The sequence below is a fragment of the Sphaerodactylus townsendi genome, linkage group LG08 (genome assembly GCF_021028975.2).
Source record: "Sphaerodactylus townsendi isolate TG3544 linkage group LG08, MPM_Stown_v2.3, whole genome shotgun sequence".
Taxonomy (NCBI): Eukaryota; Metazoa; Chordata; class Lepidosauria; order Squamata; family Sphaerodactylidae; genus Sphaerodactylus; species Sphaerodactylus townsendi.
In genome coordinates this window covers 85,305,632-85,327,249 of record NC_059432.1, presented here as the reverse complement: position 1 = coordinate 85,327,249, position 21,618 = coordinate 85,305,632, and the positions used below count along the sequence as shown (strand labels likewise).

The 21,618-nt window shown below is 45.4% G+C and overlaps 1 protein-coding gene across 1 annotated transcript in view; it reads left to right on the top strand.

Moving 5' to 3' along the window:
- Positions 1-12,923, top strand: part of ZIC4 (Zic family member 4) — a 40,197-nt gene extending 27,274 nt beyond the window's left edge. The window contains exon 5 of the transcript XR_007245214.1: positions 12,882-12,923. The gene's annotated coding sequence lies outside the window, so the exon portion shown is untranslated. The remainder of the gene's footprint in view (positions 1-12,881) is intronic.
- Positions 12,924-21,618: the final 8,695 nt, after the last annotated feature.

Here is a 21,618-nt window from a genome sequence, read left to right as displayed (position 1 = left end):
AGTCGTGGAAGGCCCCTCCGGCAGCCAGGGGTCCGACCAGTGGCCATTCTTCGCGACCTTTTTAAGCGCCGCTGCCCCTCCGCCCCCTCCTAATGCAGACGACCCATTCGGGAGGGCTTCCTCCCCTGTTGCTCGCTCGCACCGATCCCAGGCAAAGCCGCGCCATTATGCGAAGGCATTAATTAAAGGCCATTCATTTCACAAAAGGCCGTTTGTATCTTTAGGAAATGAAGATTAGAAATATGAATCGGGACGGTCGAGCCCCGTTTCCGCCCAGCCACACTGGAGAAAAAAGGGGGAGGGAGGGAGGGGCAGAAGAAAAGGTCCTTCCTTCGGCTGTTTGCGCCGCCTTTCATTGAATGCCCATCAAAACGACGCTTGGCCCTTCTCTAGAGAGAGAGGATCGCAGTGGTGATCCCCCCAGCCCCCGCCCATCACCTGAACAGAAGATCGCATTCAAAGGTTGTGGCAAGATGCTTGCGGGACCAAGTCATGCTTGGCTTGCAGAGCCTTTCCTGTGAAGCATCTCCCCGTTTCCTTTTGGAAGTGACCTGTGATTTTGTGCCATGGCTCCATCATGATGCTCCATCTGCAATGCGCGGGAAATGTTCTCTGCGTCACTGGTAGGGCAGGTACCGCACTCATTTACACAGCCGAAGTAATAGTATCAAACTCGCCTGCGGGAAAAAGTCGTTGGAACAGGCGAGTAGTCTGACCGCTGCTTTGGCCTAAATTGTTCATGGGACGCAGCCTGAGGGGGGGGGGGGATTGACTTGGGCTTTGTGCTGTTGGGCAGCTCACATGCGTGAAAGTTGCGCAGAAGAACTTCTAGGTAGGTTTAGGGACAGGGATCTTTATATCGATCGACCCATTTGAAAGGAATGAAAAGGAAAGCCAACTTCAATGGGAACAAACACATCACAAAACTTTCTCCCTCTGTCTGAATTACCTGCGCTGTTCACGACTGAGGCGCCAAAGGGTTTCTCTGTGTTCTTTCTGCTTTTTGGTGGGCCTCGTGGCTTTAGGCGGTTTTCTGGCCAGAAACAAGGGTCGAATCTGGCAGTTTGACAATCCGCCTGTTTATGTTACAGTTGGGACGTGACACAACATGTATATGGTTGCAGGTCAGCATATAAATATCATGGTCACAACACAGCCATCATCCTACACGAACTCCCTGCATCTTATTGTTGTTTTGGTCATGGTCAAATTAGGAGGGGTGTAGGTGGGGGTGGGGAAACCCATCGGAACCTAATCAGGAAATTCAATGGAAGTTTTAAAGATGGTAATCCAAAAACACACAAAAATATATCAGAAAATCTTGGAATGTTTGCTTGAAGCCTCCAAATATGCCAGTTACTTATGCTCAGGCTGTTTGACTTTGCCTTCTGTAAACTGTTTCCTCCAAATATAAAGGAAATTGCATTCCAAGCAGAGGGGAGGGGTTTTTTCAATACATGCGCATGCGCGCGAGAACACACATTTAAGAGCATTTCTTATTTGAACTTGATGCATCTCTTAATGTACAGATAAATAAATCTTTTTGAACTAAAAAGAGAGAGTTTTCTCTGTGGTGAATGAACAAAATGCAAACCAGTTTAAGGCTTCTGGGGTGGGGTGGGGGTGGGGAGAGAAACTTTTCTTTAGCATTTAAAAACTTCCTACCATCTTGTTTATTCATACTATTGATTTGTCATCTGTGAAGTGCTGAGCAATAATTAAAGTATGGACATCCAAACTGAAGAGCTCCACTAACCTGCAGTAATAGTGAATATTATATCATTGTAGTAATAAAACTAGACAAGAGGCAACTGTATTCTGTATTCACTGTCCTTAGAAATGCCTTTCTCCCTTCGCTGACAGATCTCCCAAGATGTGTTCCTTCGTTTGCAAATTAACCTTTGAACTTTGGCCGTCCAAATGTGAGACGTTGAGCCTCTCTGATGCACTTCGATGGATCTAAGCTCCTTTAAAAGTACTTTTACAAAATTAGGCAAGAGTGGGAATGTACACTAGATGCAACTCTTTCTCAGAGTGGGAATGTACACTAGATGCAATACACTGGCCGTGATGAGGGATCTTGGGCAGGCGCTCACTAAGGAAGTGCATTAAAAACACTGATTCTAAATACAGTCAGTGACATTTCTTTTAAAACAGCAAGTGGGTGGGTGGGAGGGGGGTCCGAAGTACTGACATGAAACTTCATTGGCAACGTGATCCAGCATCACTCCCGGAAAGGTCAGACTGCTGGAAAGAATATGATCTCCGTTTTCTGTGTACAATTTAAATACCTATTTAAAGATCTTCAGTGGGAGAAATTCTGCCAGTCTAACTGTGCTGTTTATCCAGACTCCCCCCCCCCTTTTGTAATTTTGGGCCTCTCGGTAGAGGAAGCCAGTAAAGGACGCGGGCTCCCTGTCATCTTTTCATTCTCCTTCTCATTTGTGGATTGACATAATTTTGAGCAGGACTCGTCAACAATTTAACCTAACCCTTCCGCATTTGTTTTTAACTGGCCTCTCTAATACATCTTATTTATGGAAACCAATGCAAACAAGACCAGCAGGCCACTTTTCCTGGAGAAATCCTATTCATTTTCATAGAACTTATCAAAGTTATAATTTGAGGCATTAAGTTCATTCATATTTTGATATTAACTTAAAAACACTCAGTAATAAGGAAATTAAAGATATGGCTGATATTTCTACCAAAAACGTATTTCTGGTTAGCTGGTGAAAATCAGATTCTCCCCCTTTGGAAAAAGAATTCATTTTATCATAAACGAGGACAGTTGTGCTAAGACGTTTCAATACCCTCTAAATCTCTCCAAAGCTATGCAATTTTACTTGTTTTTACCTAGTATGGTCCCAAGCATTTTAAAAAAATATGCAGTAAGAAAAGAGTTTAAATTTCGATATCAAAAAGGGAAAACAATAACCACAACAATGTTCCGTGGGGGAAAAATTTCAAGAATCCATGTGTTTTTTTTTATTGTGCAGGAAGCGAGTCAACTTCAGAGGTGTGTAGGGAGAAAGTTGTAAAATTTCAGAGACTCCTTTAAGTGTGAAATATCATTTCATTGTAAATAGTTTAAAAGGGAGTCGGTAATCCAACTTCCGGAAAGTGTTGTGAATTATTTCAGCAGACTCTTTTAAAGGGGATTAGCAGGGCTTTAGGGGCACAGTCCTTCTGTTTTATTCAAGCTCTGATTTTATGTTATAATTACGAGATGTAAAGCCTCTTGAATTAGTATGCAGCCGCAGTCCAGACATTATGCAGGTGCTATTCTAATCATTCAGCTTTTTAATTAAGGGACGAGGTAAGAAAACAGAATTATAAAAACACTTTTGTGAGAGCTGAGAAAATTGTGAGCGACTGCATGAATGAAGCCTTTATACCTTCCCGTGACAGGTCAGATACCAATTGCCTGACTTACGACCTTTTCTTGGTGAAACAAGGCCCAACAGCTTTCTCACCTTGTTCCCATTATATGGCTTTTATACTCGTGGAGAACTTATGGAAATGCTGGTAAGATTCTTACAGAAATGGAAGGGGGGGGGGATATTTCCATTAGAATGGCTAGGTAGTTTATAAGAAATTACTTCCTCTCCTCATTCTCCCAAATGGGTGGCCTTAGTGTGTATGCCAATGGAACCGAGGGTCGTTAATTTTTATTTTTTTAAACGTTTTTGTAGGTAACTTTGGTATAGGGCATTGCTGGCAGCCAGGGAAGGGGATTTGAAATAAGCACCATTTGCGTTCTTGAATAGTGAACAAGGCATTACATAGCCTTAAGTTTCTAACCACAGAGGGTCCAGACAATTTAATGAGGGTTTGAGACAGTTTATTTATATTCCGCTTTTCTCCCCAAAGGTGGCCTTAAATGGCTTGTGGCACAGTTCTGACCTCTTCCAAGTACAATCTTAACACTGCACCATGTTTAGTATTTCCCAAGCATAAATGAGAACCCTTTACTTGCTTTTTTCATAGTGGGACTTACTATCAAAAACATGGGTTGACAAAAAGGAAAGAAAAAGAATATGGGCTGAAATGAGGTTACTAAATAAGTGAACCTGCGGGCCCTTTGCATCTTACTTGAGAGCAAACCTGATCGGATTAGCTAAGAGGAGTAGGTCTCATTCAGCCCAAGGTGACAGAATTCCTACTAATCTTTGAGAGGCTGATGTTCTGTTCAGATATACACTGTAAAATGACAACCTGACAAGGACCTGTGGTCTCTGCATTATAGGCCCCTTCCACACATGCAGAATAATGCACTTTCACTTTACTTTCAGTGCACTTTGCAGCTGTGCGAAATAGTAAAATCCACTTGCAAACAATTGTGAAAGTGGATTGAAAGTGCATTATTCTGCATGTGTGGAAGGGGCCATAGTTGAAAACCTCTGGGAAAGCTTGTAAGTACTTGAGAAGAACTCTAGATGTACTTGGAAGACCTTAGGTGGGATGCCTGCCTGTTTGGCCACGGAGCCCCGCCCTCCGATCCTTCTTTGTGTGAGGTGGCCAGGGAACGGTACTCTGCTCATGATCAGAAAGGTGGCCGAATTCAGTGTGATCTTCCTCCTTGAAGTTATAAAGACTGGTACTTTGGCTTTGAATCCAATTTGCAAGCAAAGTCTTCGCCCTGCCTTGTTTCAGATGAATTCCTGGCGCTGTGGTACCAAGCCTTCCCATTTCAGCTGGGGAGGGAGGCTCCGTCTACACATGCAGTGAATTGAGGTGGAGGTCTGGCTGAGATGCTGGCATTGACTATACATGTTCAGAATTCATGTACTCGTGTGAGTCCGGTAAACAGACAATCAGCACTGCACAGGAAAATTCCTGATGACCAAGCACTTAATATAGTGCTTGGTGGAAGGGGCCCCTTCCACAAAAATATTTTTTTTTTCAGGCAATTTTTGGTTGGGAAGAATTAAGAATGCAGCCCCCTCCTTTGGAGTTCCAAATGGTAGGGTGTATTCTGCCGCTTCAGAGTCTTACCTCCTCAGACATGTAAGGGTATAGCAGGTCTCATAGTATAGCAGGCCTGGTTTTCACGGGAATATTCAACATACTTACAACTCCAAGCCTCATCACCTCTAGTCCACAAGACACTTTCCCACTAAATAAAGGTTTCCATAATGCTCCAAGGATTTGACACTAATACCCACAAAAATCAAGAAATGGCGTAACAGAGGACATCATTAAGGTACAATCACCTAGACTTCCTTCCTCCAGAACCAGTTTAGAACTGGGCTGTAAGGGGACTAAATAAATATAAGCTCTTCACTTCCTGAATCTGACTGTAGGTAAACCCTTGTTTGTCTTCCACAATAGAACTACACTGAGTTGTAGATACCAATGGTGCCCAGTTAGAGTATCACTATAGAGACCAACAAGAATTTCAGGGTATAAACTTCTGAGAGTCAAAACTGTTCTACCCTTCTGAAAAAAGCCATTGACTTTTACTGGAACTGTATTGACTTGTACTGATTGACACTGTATCCAAACTGATCCTTCTCTAGCAATTTGCAGTAGCAGTCCTGCATACCCCCCCCCCCCGCCCAATTTTGTGCATGTAAGTTCTCATGTATTTCGTAAATGACATAAGCAGACTGAAGCACTCTGGCCCCTTCCGCACATGCAGAATAATGCACTTTCAATCCACTTTCAATTCACTTCGCAGCAGGATTTTACTGTGCAGAATAGCAAAATCCACTTTCAAACAATTGTGACAGTGGATTGAAAGTGCATTATTCTGCGTGTGCGGAAGGGGCTTATATAGATTCGGGCCAGGTTCTCTTGACATTCTTTGCACTCTTCCAGCCAAAAGCTCCCCTAAAGTCTCCACTCCAAACGTGTTCCCTGAATCCTAGAATCCTCCTGCAGCAAAGTTGGCTCTGCGCGTGTTGGAAGGGGGGTGGGGGAGGAGGGGAACAGTCAAACCCACGTGCTCTTGTGGCCATTCCTTACAAGGGGCCTCTTCTCTGTCTGTGGTCTTCTGCTTCCTGCCCATTTTTGGTATACAAAGTTATATTCCTTAATTGCATTTGTGTCATTAAGAATAAATCGGCGTCTGTGCTTCCCTTGCTGGCCAGAATATTAAGAGGCGAGGAGGCTGGCCAGACCCTGGTATAGTCAGCAAATGCAAATAGGAGGGGGGGACTTGGGGGGCTTGGGGGGGCTTGGGGGGAGGGATCAGATGGGAAACCGCTCTCTTGTGACTATTTTTTCTCCCCATGTACCCACCCTGCACCATCTCAATCCGAAGCAGAATTTACTCGCTGTAAATGATTCGATCCGAATTGCCTTGGGACTTTTCTTTTCCTGGGGAGGGGGAAAATAATTCAAAGTATCGGGTTATCAGGCACTCTCGAAACGACTGGAGGTTCAACGATTTTGCTTTCACGGATGAGGGGTCTCTCTCCCACGAACCCTCCATCCGGTTCCTCCTCCTAGTGTAAATCAAGCGCTTTCCTTCTTAAAAGTGGAGTCCTAATCTCTAACAACCTTCTCAGAGTACGGCCGAGCGCGCCTCGCGCCAGTCCACACCTGCAGCTTCAATAGAGGCGCCCTTTCAAAGGAAGACACGCTTGTTGCCCCTTCCCTCCGAAGAAGTTGTCTGAATAAGTCAAGATCGCTGAATGCCAGTACTCGCTTTCTCTTGCTCCCCTTTGATCAAGGAAAATGGTTCCTAATTTGTCCAGCCTCATTCCCCCCACGAAAAACACTGTCTAAAGTATCTTCTTTTTAAGTAGGAAAGAGGGTACACTGCTCCACCAATTAAAAAACACACACACAAAGGAAAAGTGTCATTCTGAACAAGCTGGCTCTTGCTTGAACCTTTCAACTCGAAAGAGCAAAATATAGACAGCCAAGGACTCCAACTTGCTTACAGAAGAAAGAAGAGGAGAAAGAAGAGGAGGAGTTTGGATTTGTACCCTGCTTTTCTCAACTGCAAGGAGTCTCAAAGCAGCATACAACCTCCTTCCCTTCCTTTCCCCTCAGCAGGCACCTTGTCAGGAAGGTGGGACCAAGAGAGTTCTGAGAGAACTATGAGTGACTCAAGGCCACTGAGCAGGTTTCCGTGTGTTGGGAAGTTGAGGGTCAGGCCTTTAAGTTCTCATGGTGGTAGACGCCACTGCTGAGTGACTTTGGGCCCATCACAAACTCTCAGCCTGACCTACCTCACAGGTTTGTTGTTGTGGTGAAAGTTTGGAGAGTACAATGAGGGACTCTTGATCACCCAGTGGAAGAGTGGGGAAACAAACCTGATTCACTAGATTAGAATCCACTGCTCATGTGGAGGAGAAGGGAACCCAAAGGTGGTTCTCCAAATCAGAGTTCACTACACTGTTGCTGGAAACAAAGTTCCTGCCTTCCCTGGGCCCTTATCTTGACTATTTGCAATCCCTCAACTGATTTTTCCTAGGCTGCAGTTCAGGCCTATGCAAATTTGGGAGTAAGCTGCAATGAACAAAGAGGGATTTACTTCTGAGTAAATGAGGGCTAGTATCACACTGAATGGTTGTGTGGGAGGGGGAACGGGGAGGGGAGAAGGAGTGACTTCCTGAATCTGTCTGGAGTGTGTGTGTGAAGCTGTGTCTTATCTCCTAAAAGTATTGGAAACCATGTGTTGAATTTGCAGCTATTTTTGAGCAGCTGTGCAATGGGTCCCCCCCCCCCCCCCCCCCGCGCAATTTTCTTGTGTTCTGTCTAGTTCTGCCCACTGAGTTTCACATCATCTGTTGGGCTTGAAACCACCAAAGCTGATGCCACAATAGCCAAACCTGGCTGCCTTTCTCCACCGCTACCTGAGGAATTCTGTGCCACTCTGAATATTGCTCTGAAAAAAAACACCAGCCCCCCCAGACTGTCTGCAGCCTTATGCAGGCTTTCAAACAGCAGTAATTAAGTTCACATGAACAGGCCTGGAATGCACACCTATATTAGTTCAATGGAACCTGGGCCCAGCTGAGAGCTCTTGAACCCCCCCCCCCTCCACACACACACTATTTAAAGAACAGGGGGGTTCTGTTGCAGCTGTCTGATACTTTGTTTTTTCAAGAATGTGCAAGTCAGATAACCAGTCACACTTTCTTTGATTCCTTACACAAATATAATCATGGCAAAGTCAATGGGGTTAGGTCAATACAGAAGGTCACTGGCCTGTTCTCAGTCCTGAACAGTGTGTGTGCGTGTGCGCGTGCATGCGTGCGTGCATGTGTGTGTGTGCACACGCATGTGCTAGCGAGCGGGGTGGGGTGTGGATTTGGAAGTTCATGTCTGGAAAAGAATGTTATGGAACTGGACTATTTTTAAATGCTTCAATTAAACTTATATAATGCAAATTATTGAATGCAGACAGAAGCGTAACATCATGGCCTGTAAGCGGTGTCATTCTCTCTCCCCCCCCCTTTATTTTTGCTTTTATTATTTTACCTGTTTTATTATATTTGATTTATACCCTGCCCTTTTGCAGTAGAAGCACAGAACAGTTCTGGAGGAATTTTGCATACTACTTTCTGCCATATTGGTATTAGTTGACTTAACAAATTAGCTTTGGACCAATGGGAGTACCTGCAAGCTATCGAATCACATGGGTCTTATAAACAACCATCTGTCACTGGCAAAGCTGAGGTCTCTGCCCTACCAAGTCTACATGTTCCCTCTCTGGGTCTGACTTTGGAAACTTGTGTGACCCATGGGGCGATTTTGGCCTTTAGAGCATCCGTCTCCTCCTATGCTAAGGATTCTTGAGCAAATTCAGCCATAGGGAATCCGCTACTGAACTGAATCTATTCTTAGCACGGTGGCCTGAAATACAAGAGGCTGGAACGTCAGATGTAAGATAAGAAGCTTCCTGTCTGAATTCCCGAAGCGCTTTGCACACCTGTTGTCGCGCCGTGGGACCTCTGGTCGTGGCGGAGTAGAAAATGGCGCCGCTACTACTGAGCATGGATATCCAGGTACTTCAAAATCTCAGCACTCCACTCCACTCCATTGGGAACGACCTAGAATGAGTGGAACCCCCAGCTAAAACCGAGTCGATTTATGAACAGCACACCCTCAAACCAGTTTTCTCCTCCCCTCCCCGATCCTTCTACCTTTTCCTGAGGATTCCCCCTTTGATCACCGAACGGTTCTTTTCTGACATTACCGTAGGCTCGGACAAACAGAACACTCAGATCTCCCCTAGCCCACTCGCTCCCGCCCCCGCCATTACAGACTAAAACACTTTGATGTCTTGCCAAGAAATACCCTTCCTTCAAAAAGGCATGTCAACATTTGTTTTTCCCATTAAATGGCGTTTAGTTGCTACAGGAAGAAAAGGGTGGTGGGGGTGGTGGGGCGGAATTATGGGAAAGGACCACTTTTTAATTCGATGTATAACAACCGCCGGGGGTCTAAGAGAAAATAAGGGCGAAAGCGATAGACACAAATAACTAAATTACCAAAACGTTAGTATATCTGCGAGCTTCATTAATATGTAACAGGCTCCCCAGTTAATCTCCAAAAGCCTGTGTTCCCCCTGTAAAACAGCACTCTGGGACGAATTGTACAGGAGATCAATCACTGCTAATGCAGGAAGGTTTACTGCAAAGGGGGGTGGGGAGAGAAGCTATTTACACCTTCAAATAGAAGCTTTTGAGATTTAAGAGTAAGGGTCATACATCACCAAGAATAAATGATTATGAATTGGTAAACGCGCCCTCCAGCCATTAGCTTTGCAATGCGATTTATCATTTCGGGGTGTTCTCCCCCCCCCCCTTTCTAAAAATAATCGGGCTGTTTGGAAAAGGAAAGCATGACGGATTTTTTTTAAGGTCACCGCGGGAAAGTTTGTTTTTGCATATACGATAAGTCATGAAAACGCGGCCATTCAGAAAGGAGCGGTGCTGCTTGCGGATTGTGCCGCGCTGGAGACAATGACGCCCTTTCACCGCCGCCTACGCCAGGTCGCTCCCAGCCTCAGGAGCGGCCAACTTGGGCGGGGTTGACGGAGGAAGACAGAGTTGCCAACCTCCAGGAGAGGGCTGGAGATCTCCTGGAATTAGAACTGATTTCCAGGCGACGTCCATGGCTTTCTTATTTATTACGTATTTGTTTAAAACATGCATTCCACTCCTCCCGAAGAAAATGGACGCTTTGGAAGGTAGACTGCATGGCGTTATTATGACCCTCCTAGGTCCCTACCCTTCCTAAACTCCACTCTCCCGGATTCCGCCCTTCAAGTATTTCTGAACTGGGGTGGGCAAATTTATCCAGGGAAGGTTCTCTTGCTCAGGTCCCGTGGAAACAAGAGGGCTGGAGCGGCAACAGAGGAGGTGGGAATTTTCCAAGGCCTTGTGCAGGAGAAGTGTCTGCTGGGTTTTTGAAGCTTCCGTTAATTCCCAGATGTGCCGAATTATTTATTTCCGTAGGATGTTGTTTTCTAAGATTCTAGGGGGATCCGAAGTTTTTCTAAGGCGCCTTCTGCACGTGCAGAATAATGCACTTTCAATCCACTGTTAATGCACTTTGCAGCTGTGCGGGATAGCAAAATCCACGTGCAAACAATTGTGAAAGTGGATTGAAAGTGCATTGTGCTGCATGTGCTGAAGGGGCCCAAGATCCTATGGGGATTCTATGGGGATCCGAAGTTTTTTCTTCCATAGATTGTCTACCTAGTGAGATGTTTCCAAAGAGGAACAGAAGTTTTGCTGAGGCAAAACTTTAGAAATGACTTACTCCTGAGAAATGTCATGTGTTCCACTGGGGGCAATGATTTGCAGCATCATGCAAAACTGTGGGCCAATGAAATCAACCAATAGGCCTTGACAACTAAACCCCGAAGGATGTCATTGATTTCCTAGCTGGTTCAATGTTCTGAGACCCAAGTCCTCTGCCCAGTTGACCTTCTATCGAGAAAAAGAACTGAGAGAAGTCAATGTCCAATCTCAGGACCCTTTTGCACGTTTTGTGACTCAATCCGGATTTGTCTTGCTTAAAACGGCCTCTCTGAGGACACTTTCGCACAAGCAGAGTAATACACTTTCAACCCACTTTCAGTGCACTTTGCAGATGGATTTTACTGTGCGAAATAGCAAAATCCACTTGCAAACAATTTTGAAAGTGCATTATTCTGCATGTGTGAGAGTGCCCAGAGAACAGGTGGTGGAAAGGGCTAACAAGTATGGCAGGAGGAGACTTATGATGACCCCGCAGTTGTTTCAAGGCAAGAGACTCAGAAGTGGTTTGCCACTGCCTGCATGTGCATAGCAATCCTGGACTTCCTTGGTGGCCTCTCATCCAAACACTGGGACCAGCTCTGCTTAGCTTCGGAGATTTGACAAGAGTGGGCTGGCCTGGTACTGCCCATCTAGGTCAGGGCCTTTAAGGGTGTGCATACATTTCTCTGAAATCTCTGGGTCGATTTCAAGGTAAAAAGGTAAAGATCTGCTTGATAACTGCTAGTTAGACAACGAGATGGGGGGGAGGGTTGGCGGTGGCGACACTGAGGGGTCAGCTCTGGCTGTTGCCTGTATGATGTGCTCTCAGTCAATCGAACTCCAGCCACCTTCTTATCACTATAGTGAAAGATCCCGTTCCTGAGAAAAGGTCCAGGATTCGCCTAGACGTCCTCTGCGGCCTTGAACTTGGGTGGCAAGTCAGTAATGTTCTTAAGTGCACGCGCCTCTCTGGAAGGAAGCCCTTATAAACTTGGAGTCATTTCAGCAGAGTTCATCTTTTACAAGGCCTCTAGATAGTTTCCATTCTACAGCCAGACTTCAAGCCTTTGCCACTCTCTCCCTCCATCTCCAATAAACAAGATTCCAGTTGTGACGAGTCTCTGCTTTCTGAAGGGGAAGAAAGAGATGTCATAGGTGTAGAGAAAAGGGGTTTCTGCAACTCTTATTGGAACTTCTTTTACCATGTGATCACAGAAATTGCGCTTTGCGGTGAAAGGCCCGAGGGTAATTCAGTAGAAAATTGTGGAACAGTATGAAGTCAGTTTCCTGAACATCACAATTCTATATGGATTCAGTCTTCTAGAGATTTCATGTTGCAATTTTATACCCGGGACCTGGGAGTAAGTCCCCTAATATAAGTAGGATAGGCATAGAAGTGTGTTGTAAGGTGGAGATCTTAAGCATTCGCACAAGACCTTACAACCCACTTTTATGCCTATCCTACTTACGACCAATAAGAGCCATTGAACACAGTAGGGCTTACTTCCGAGTACTCATGCTTAGAATCAACACTCCGGGTACCAGATTACGGAGTCACAGAGTAACAAACCCCAAACAACAGTCCTAAAACGTTACAGGAGCAAACGTAGGGAGACAAGCGCCTATCAGTATAACGTTCAAGGCTGAACAGGAGGACTGTCAGGTCTCCGATTGAATCAACTCTGTTTGGGGCTCCAGAAGTGCTTCTGTGTCCCGGTTGGCGCTTTGCCTGAATGTGTACAGTCTTACTCTCTCGCAACACTTCCTCCTACAGGAAAGAACGCTCCCTGGAACGAGGGAATCCCAAGTTGAAGTCCGATCTTTGTGGCTCCACATCTTGAACTGCAAACGCTCTTTTAGGTCTCTGTGCGTTTTCAGAAAGCAACACCCAAAGTAACCGGCAAAAAAGAACACACTCCAGAACCGCCATGGTGTTTGAACCTTATTTCATGTCGCAAAGGTTCAAGCGGTGGAGATCTGAAAACCTAATAGGGTGGCTCCTGGCGTGATATGAATCCCTTCCCCGAGCTCCAGGTTCCTCTGTTCCGCCCATCATTTCCCGTGCAGCCTCGGGTTCATTGAACTATGGCCCTCCCGCGCACCGGCCAGTTCCTCCTATCGGCCATCTCTCAGATCCGCCAACATTATTCTTTTTTGTCTGACTTTTCCTAGGCTCCTCGTTGCTGTCTTCCTCCTCGTAATTGCTCGCCCGTGTTTTCCAGAGATGACATCCCGAAATGTGTCATAGTAGAGTGCATGTAACAAAATCGAAATGCAAATGCAAATGGCAGCCGTCTTTGTTGGTTTGTTAAACCGTTCGGTTTATATGCACTTCATTCACTTGTCAGTCACTTCTGTATATGTCGGGGGGGAAGGCGAAGGCACAGTTTGAGAGCAGATAGATGGCACCTCGTGTGTAATCTTGCGGGCCTCCGCCGTTTGGGTCATTTCCTCCTCTCCCGCAGAAAAGACATTACCGCGCTCGTATTTACATACTTTTCAATATTTGTCGTGATATGATTATAAATTGTGAAATGTTCGAGCGATGCGGGAATCACTTCAATGAAGGCATTTTACCTTTCCGGCGATTCGGAGGCGCGCTTTGATCAGGTTTAATGACATTTCGACTCGCACGGTTTATTAGGCTTGATTAGATTTGGTCTCCTCTCCTGCTGTCATTCAGATGTCTCAACATAAACATCACCTGCTTCAGGTACAAGAACAAACCGACCCCCTTTTCTGTGGCTTCCTTGGGGGCGGGGGGGGGTGGAGGGAAGCCAGCGCACTAAACCAGAATAGACATTTTGAAAAGGAGAAAACGCCACCCTCTTTCTTTGAGGGATGTGAGGCGGGAAAGGTCAAGGGGACGAGCTGCTTTTGAGGCGCTTCAAGTGGACCCGCGCGGGGCTCCGGATAGGACGGGGACTTCTTGTGATCTGGACATCCCTTGGTGATGACAGAGGGTGGAAGTCTTGGAAAACAAATCACTTAATGGCTACCCTTCAAGGAGAAAATCTCTTTCAGTCCTGTCTTAGAAAACAGTGAACACAATGAATGAAGATAGGCCAAGGAATGGGATGCGTTCCACTCTCAATGCTATTTGTATAGTTGGAAAGACGTCCAATCAACCTTTAGAAGACAATCCTTAGAAGACGATTGGACCATTAATACTGAAATCCTTTGTTTTTAATGTAATTGCGTGTTTGTTTACTTCATTTATACACCGCCTTTGGGTAAAATGAGCACCCGGCTTGCTGGGGGTAAAGAGTAGACAACTGGGGTAAACAAAGTCTGTCTAGTAAACGTCCTGTGACGTCACCCCATGATCCAGTTATGACCCAATGCTTGCACAGGGGACTAGTTTACCTTTTGACCTCAATAGCCCCCCCTCCCAAGCGGTTCACACAGCTCACTTGCTTCCATTTCATCCTCACAGCCACCCTGTGAAGTAGACTTGGCTGAGGGTATGTTGTGGGTCCAAGCTCACCCAGCAAGCTTCCACTATAGAGAGCGGGTTTCACATACTCTACTTTGGAGTAAACTCCATTGAGTGCAATGGCACTTCTTTCTGAGCAAGATATCACAATCTTGTGGAGCTATTCCCATTAACACGCGTGGGATCTGAGCAGCCTGGGTGTATGGTGACAGCCAGGTCGCAAATACAGAGTCTGAACATGGCGCAAACGTTGCTACGAAGCTCTGACTTGTGGGGGCAGGACCCATGAGTCAGGCCCCTGGTGCTCGAGCCCAGGATTAAGGACTACCGTGGGGTGACTTTCTCAGGTCTTGTCCAGTTGACTGCTGACCCACAGGTTGCCCTTCCACCCACCCCGCATGAGAAATGTTCAGCCAGGATGTTCTGAGGTGGAGAGTCTGCCTCTCCATAAGGCAGCTCTAAACCAGGGGAGGGGCGTTTTCTGTTGCTGTCTAGTCTGGCCTTCTCCACTCCATCCGCCATAGGGGCGAGGGCTAATCTAGTTTGGTCACCGGGTAATTGATTTGGTAAATTTCATCAGACAGATTTGGGACCAGGCTTCCCGCAGCTTTCGCGCTCCCACAATCCTCTGCGCTCCCTGACCCACCAAGGAGTGGGTCTTGGAATACGAGGTGAACTGATAGAGGGGACTCTTTGGGTGGAAGCCAGGTCTTTGTCTTCTTTCCATTCAATTATTAATTCCTATCGGAGGCGAGGAAATGTTCTTGAGGGCGGGGGGCGGGAAGGAAATCCGAGCGTCCATCCCTTGCCTAGCTCCATCCTATGTCAAATCCGAGAGCTGGATCAAGGCAGTTTGCCCAAGTGGAGCTGACGGCTCTGCAGGGCAGAGTTGAGGACCGAGGTGGAAGGGTTAGTGGCGGGAGGGAGCCCTCAGTCCCCAGTCTGGAAGGCGGACGGCGCGTTAGCCTTTGCACTTTATAAAATATACATCGGGAATGGCACTCGGGCCATTAAAGTACACGCTACGAAGCTATAAAATTGTTTGCAGAGACTTCCAAATATTTCCAAACAACGGTTTTTAAAAACACAATGGAGAGTTATTAAAGCGCTTGTTGGTAAAGTGAGCATGTGTTCTGCAATCATCAAAAATTGATATGTACCGCCAGTAAAGTAATTATGCACCATCCTGAGGATACGAGAGCCGCACATTGTTAATCCAGTTGCACACCCGTTGGCTTGCAGCATCAGGCTGCAAATAGCTTAATTAAGTCTACACGTGGAATATAACCATATTGTTACATTGCATTATGCACACTATATCTCAATTTATTGGGACAATTAATGCTAGTGATAGACCTCGGGCAAGAAATATGAAGTGCGGAGCACTAAAGTTGCAAGCGACTGACATTTGCTAGGGAGGGAGTGGGGCGGGGGAGGGGTAGAGAGAGAGAAGAAGAAAAACACCAAGCAAAACCCCAAACCCACAAGGCAGAGCTGCCAGCTGTTGAAAAGCAGCTCGGCCGATCTTGAGCAGCAGGCCTCGGGCAGCCACTTCCGTTTCCTCGACCGTCGACCTCACAGGGTGAAGCGAGTTCAATTCCCGTGCACGGCGCTCTGGCTGCCAAGGCCATGGCTGTCTCTCAGCCACTCGAAAGCCAACCTGGGTTGCGGTTTACAAACCACTGACGCTGGTGTTTGGGTTCCAATCCCACTGAATCCCAGAGCCACCCCTCTCCGTGGGGTCTTCCGTTTCAAATCGCGGATTTTACTTCCATGGAATGTCAAGCCAGCCCAATCGGGTGACATTTCGGAAGTTCAGCAGGGTCAGCCCTGATTGGATGGAGATCCACCAAGGAATTCTATGGTCGCTATGCAGAGGCAGCCAATGGCAAACCACCTCTGCTCGTTTCCTACTTTGAAAACCCTATGGGGCCACCATAGGTCAGGTGCATCGTGACAGCACTTTCTTCCACCACCAAACCTAATTAGGAGGGCAATCCTTCTCCTGAGAAATCCCATGCTCCGGCTGTATTCACTTCTGAGGAAACGTGTTCTAATGGACTGGGGCCCAGGGGCTTCCGTTCTCATGAACTTATCCAAAAGTAAGGCCCACCGAACCCAATGGGACTGCCTTCCAAGGGGATATGCTTTGAATAGCAGGTGTATTTACATATCTACGTATTTCACATACGCACATAGATCCTTGGGAAAGGGGAACTATAAAAGATCCTTAAGAACAGGGAACTTCCTTCCTTCCTTCCTTCCTTCCTTCCTTCCTTCCTTCCTTCCTTCCTTCCTTCCTTCCTTCCTTCCTTCCTTCCTTCCTTCCTTCCTTCCTTCCTTCCTTCCTTCCTTCCTTCCTTCCTTCCTTCCTTCCTTCCTTCCTTCCTTCCTGCCTGCCTGCCTGCCTGCCTGCCTGCCTGCCTGCCTGCCTGCCTGCCTGCCTGCCTGCCTGCCTGCCTTTCTATAGCTCTGTACTTGAAAACAGAGATAAAATTATAATAGTGATAGGATCGATCTGGCAGAAAACCCACGTGGGTAGAATCACTGCGGCGTTTTTCACACTGTCCCCTTTTTAATATGGAGCTCACATGGAACTGTCCACCTCGAACACGTCCGCACAGTCTTTGCCTTTCTGACTTTGAGGCTTTCCTTTCTTATAAAGTATAAGGGGAGAACCCCGAGGATGATTGTTGGCGGAACCCACCCGGCCACATTCATCTTTGCAGCGTTGGCACTAATAACCCTAGAGAGGCTTTCAGGCCGCAAAGGTGATGAAGGGCAGGTCTACTGCGGAGCCCAGCGATTGTGACGTAGCTTCCGTTCCGATCCAAGAATCCTCCCTTTCCTTCGCCACCAGTTAAAATCTGTTATTCCAGTGAAACTAACTTCCAAGTAAGTGTGTTTAGGACAACGGAGACTTTGTTGTTCAGGTGTGTGTGTGTGTGGGGGGGGGGGCGGTTCCCTTAAACTGTCAGAGGTAATTTTGGACTGACGAACGAATTCGAGTCTGAACTTTTCAATGATGAAGTCCACGCTTTAGGAGACATCTCTCTGCCAGACTAAGGTATGAACAGTCCCTGAATAGACCACCTTCATCTCGAATGGGTGGTTTCCGCATTCGGTTGTGAGCCCACGGACCTGCGTGGATCATTTTACAGAACTATTTCATTGAAAGCCGCGGATATGTATGTCCAGTCAGTCAAGTATTTATTGTTTGAGTCATTGGCTATAACAAAGGATATGTATGTCACATGTCCTCCTGGTCGTAGCCTGATACCCCGCCCCGCCCCCCGAAAAAAAAAGGCTATCTGGAAGTATCCCCCGGTTTTTGTCCACAGTACCAAGTCAAGAAAAGCCCCTCCCCTCTAAAAAGCCTACCAATCCCCCCCCCCAAATAGACGTCTGTTTCATCCACAGATGGAAAAACATCCGCTCGTATTAGTAGTTCGATCCTCTGCTCGCTTTACCCACTGTGTACGATTACTCCCAGGAAACTGAGCCAAGGTGACTTAGTTCTATGGACTCCAAAGGCATCCAATCAGAATACACGTGGTAGAAAGTGAGCCAAGATGGGACTTTCTCCCGAGTAAACATGCTTATAGTCAGACCGGCATTTAGGATTCAGTCCAAACAATCCAGGGCTCTGGATCCGTTTTCGAGCGCGTCAGTAGTTTGAATGCAGTTTGAAAATCTTACGTATATTTGTTATTGTAGTGATGGATCGCTAAATTTGATTTATGGTACCCATGAATGGCTTGACTCCTTGAACTGCGGTGGCAGCTTTACAATATCAGGGTGTGAAGCCTCAGAGGTGCTTGGCGTCGAGTCTAGGTCTTTTGTGTGGCTTGTCGAAGTCAATAAGGTATCAGTGGGGGGAAAACAGAATTCTCACTGGCTGGTTGTTCAGGGCTCTTATTTTATACGGATACATTCCAGAGGGGATCGACTAATTCCACTAAACTGCTGCCCTTGGACTCCCGACAGGTTGCCAGAAAGTGAAGGTCGGGTTTATTGTTAGTATTTCCACTCATTATTTTTTTTAATATTTGACATTTACTTCCCTTTAAAGGGAAGATTTCTCTTTAACTCTTCTGCCTCAAAACGGAGAATGCATTTCCTATCTAATATGTTTAACAATACCCCTAAACCCATTCCTCGATTTGTTTTTGACCCTTCATTTATTAAATTACATACTTTTTAAAAACTACATTTATATACCAGCTTTCTTCCCAAGCGGAACTTAAATCGCCTTACATCGTTCTCCTCTGTCAGATTCCACCTGCTCAAAATAGTTTTTACCATATAAGCGAACCAACAAACTTTGTGCTTGTTGACATAATTCAGTCTTTTAAAAAATCAGTTTCAAATTTGCTTCAAGGAGGGTCTGGGTTTTTCTTGCTTTATTGCGATCAAGTAAGAAGGAGAAGATTTAGTGGAGCATCAAAATGGGAGCTAGAACCAAAAGTTTAATTTAGTTCTGCGAAATCAAGCTGCCAGGTATTGCTTCCAAGATCGACTTTGACAGGTGATGACAAATTGAATAGACGATCAGGTCAGACACCTCCGAAGGAATACGGCTGTCGTTCTCCATTATCTATTCCATTGTTTTAAAACCCTCTGAAATTTCGTTGTCTTTTTTTTCATTTCTTTTCGTTTCTTTCGCACCCTCTTTCAAAGAAACACTTAGAAAGGTCTAGTTCCACCGCACAGTAAAAACTCGACCTCAAGCGCTATTGTTCCAGATTCCCAGAGTGAATGAATTTCTCTAAGCTCACCGGCAGCCCAGCCCTCAATAGTATTATAAAGCAGAATAATTGGGACCAGTTCGTTAAATCCTGTTGCAAAATGCCTGGGCTCCATCCATTTGCTTAAGGAATCAGGCAGGTGGCTACACCTTGTCGCCAAAGAAAACAGAAAGAAAGAAACGAAATTGAACCATGTGAAATAAAAACACAAAGGAATAGAGGATATTTTGTGACTGGAGGGCAGGCTAAATTAACAAACGCAAATGTGCACCTCGCAGCTCACCTTAGCTGAAAATATACACTTTATACAATCTTAAGTGAAATGGGCAAAGCCCAGCCAAAGCTAAGCAAATTTAAAGAAGTCAGATACTTATTTCAATGGAATAGATTTCAGCTAATGTGTAAAGTTCTTCATGGCATAAAATGGAATTAGATTGCTTCTATGTCAGGCTCATACTCATTATATATTGATTTCCATATGGAGGGATCCTGATTTATAATTGGCTACATACAGTCCAATTAACACATTGTTTTCCTCCTCTCAATGTATACCTTCATTGGGTAGTGTGTATCGATTTATAATATTCAGCATATCAATTTTATCATATGAATTACTGAAATAACACTGGGGTCCTATGCAGACTTATTCAGTTCTGAATCCATTGATATAAAAGATTTGAGCAGGACTAACTCTGAATAGACGTCCCTCTGCTTTGGGAAAGGGAATAAATTTTAGTGGCATAGGTTAGGGGCAGTGGAAGTTCACGACGACGTGGCACACCCCACATCCATATCACTTGACGTCAGCACAGCTTGCAGAAAGTTCCTACCCAAAGCTAATTCCATTCAAAAGCCAGGGGACTTTAAAATGGAGCAATTAGTACAGGGTTACGGTTGAGCCATTCGCTTCAAACTCCTTCTCAAACAGGATGGTCGCTGGATGACCTATCTCTCCTATGATTGTGATTATAACATGGGATGGCGGGAAGCAGCAGAGAGTGCTTTGCAGTCCTTAGCAGCATGGTGAGCTAAACTTGAATAAAGTGTCTGGGGCTGTACCTTCCCTGAATCATTAAGGGTTAATTTGGGCTGGAGCTCTCCAGAACTGACTACCAGAGAACATTTAAAAAGCAGGCAACGTGAAACCGCCCCATGGAGACCCCTCCTGTGGTTTTCAGGGCAAGAGACACTTAGAGGTAAGGTTGCTATTGCCTGCCTCTGCACAGCGACCCTGGACTTCTTTGGCAGTCTCCCATCTAAGTACTAACCAGGATGGACTCTGCTTAGCTTATGAGATATGACTATCTTGGGCCATCCAGATTTGTGAGGGGGGGGGGGGCTTCGTGTGATATAGGCAGCAATAATAAAGAGAAAGATGATTCAGTAGCATTTTGTTACCACTGAGCAGTCGCAACTAAAGGAGATCTGAGCCCAAGATAGAATCCCAGACCTCTTTTTTTTAGAGACGGAGCCTCTGGAAGCTCACTGAGCAGTTCTTGCTCCAGTTCTTCAATGGTAAATTCGGTTTCAGTCCCACCTTTTCCTTGGGTTTACACCCATCAGAATCTTACTGGCAACATCCCATAGGAACCAGTAAGAAAAGGCCCCATAGAGGGATGACAATATCCCAAGGCTCAGTTTCCTTACCTCTAAAATATAATCGCCTTTCCAATAATAATAATAATAATAATAATAATAATAATAATAATAATAATAATAATAATAATAATAATAATAATAATAATAATATCGAATTGTAATGAAGGACAACAACCAGCTAAAGATCTGGCAGCTGTGAAATCTACCATAATAATAATATTCTAGAAACCCTGAGCCTTCGGGGAGGGCGGTATACAAATACAATCAATCAATCAATAAATCAATCAATCAATCAATCAATCAATCAATAAATAAACATCACCACAAAATGGGTAAGAACTAGGAAGGGGCATCTCTGGTATCAGCGGTGCTCTAAAATGGAGAAGGAGAAAGTGATGTGTACTAAAATGCATTGTCAGGAAGTAAAAGTGTGTCCAAGCCAACACTTATTCGAAACTTTCTAATAAGAATGGAGGACTGTTACAGGTAGTGTTACTTTTCCCCACGTTCACTTCACTTACGTTCTTTTGTTGTCATAATTACATCAGCCTTGAAAAACAGGCAAGTATTGGTATTCCCTATTTGGTAGACGGGAGCCGAGTCTGAAAAGAGGTGGTTTACTTTAGGTCCTGCCTTTGTAAAAAGGTCGCTGATACAGTACTTTATGAACACAAGGTCATGAAAACCCTTATCTAAGAGATTTTGACCTTTCGCAAACTGGGAAGCAGTACTTTACAGACAGCTTATAGATGGTGGTGCTTATTCACCTTTAAGAAAAACAACCCAACAACAATTGGTCAGATGAAGTCACACCCCCAGGGCCCCAGTAATAATGAAAGCAGAATTCATGTGACTGCTGCTGTCCATTTCTCTCCCGCAAAAAAGGTATGTTCCTCCAGTCCAGTCCCATCCTAAACAGTTTCAAGCTCTACGGACTTGGAAGGGTGTGACTCTGCCTAGGTTGTTGTAGGATGTAAAATCACCATTATGAAAATAGTACTGGTTACTATTTATACTTTACTCTGAATGTTGACAATGCTTATAGTTCTTTACAGTTCTTTAGGCAGTGCTTATAGTTTTTTATGTTCACTGTGAGACTGAAAGTCATCTCTTGCTCAAGAGAATT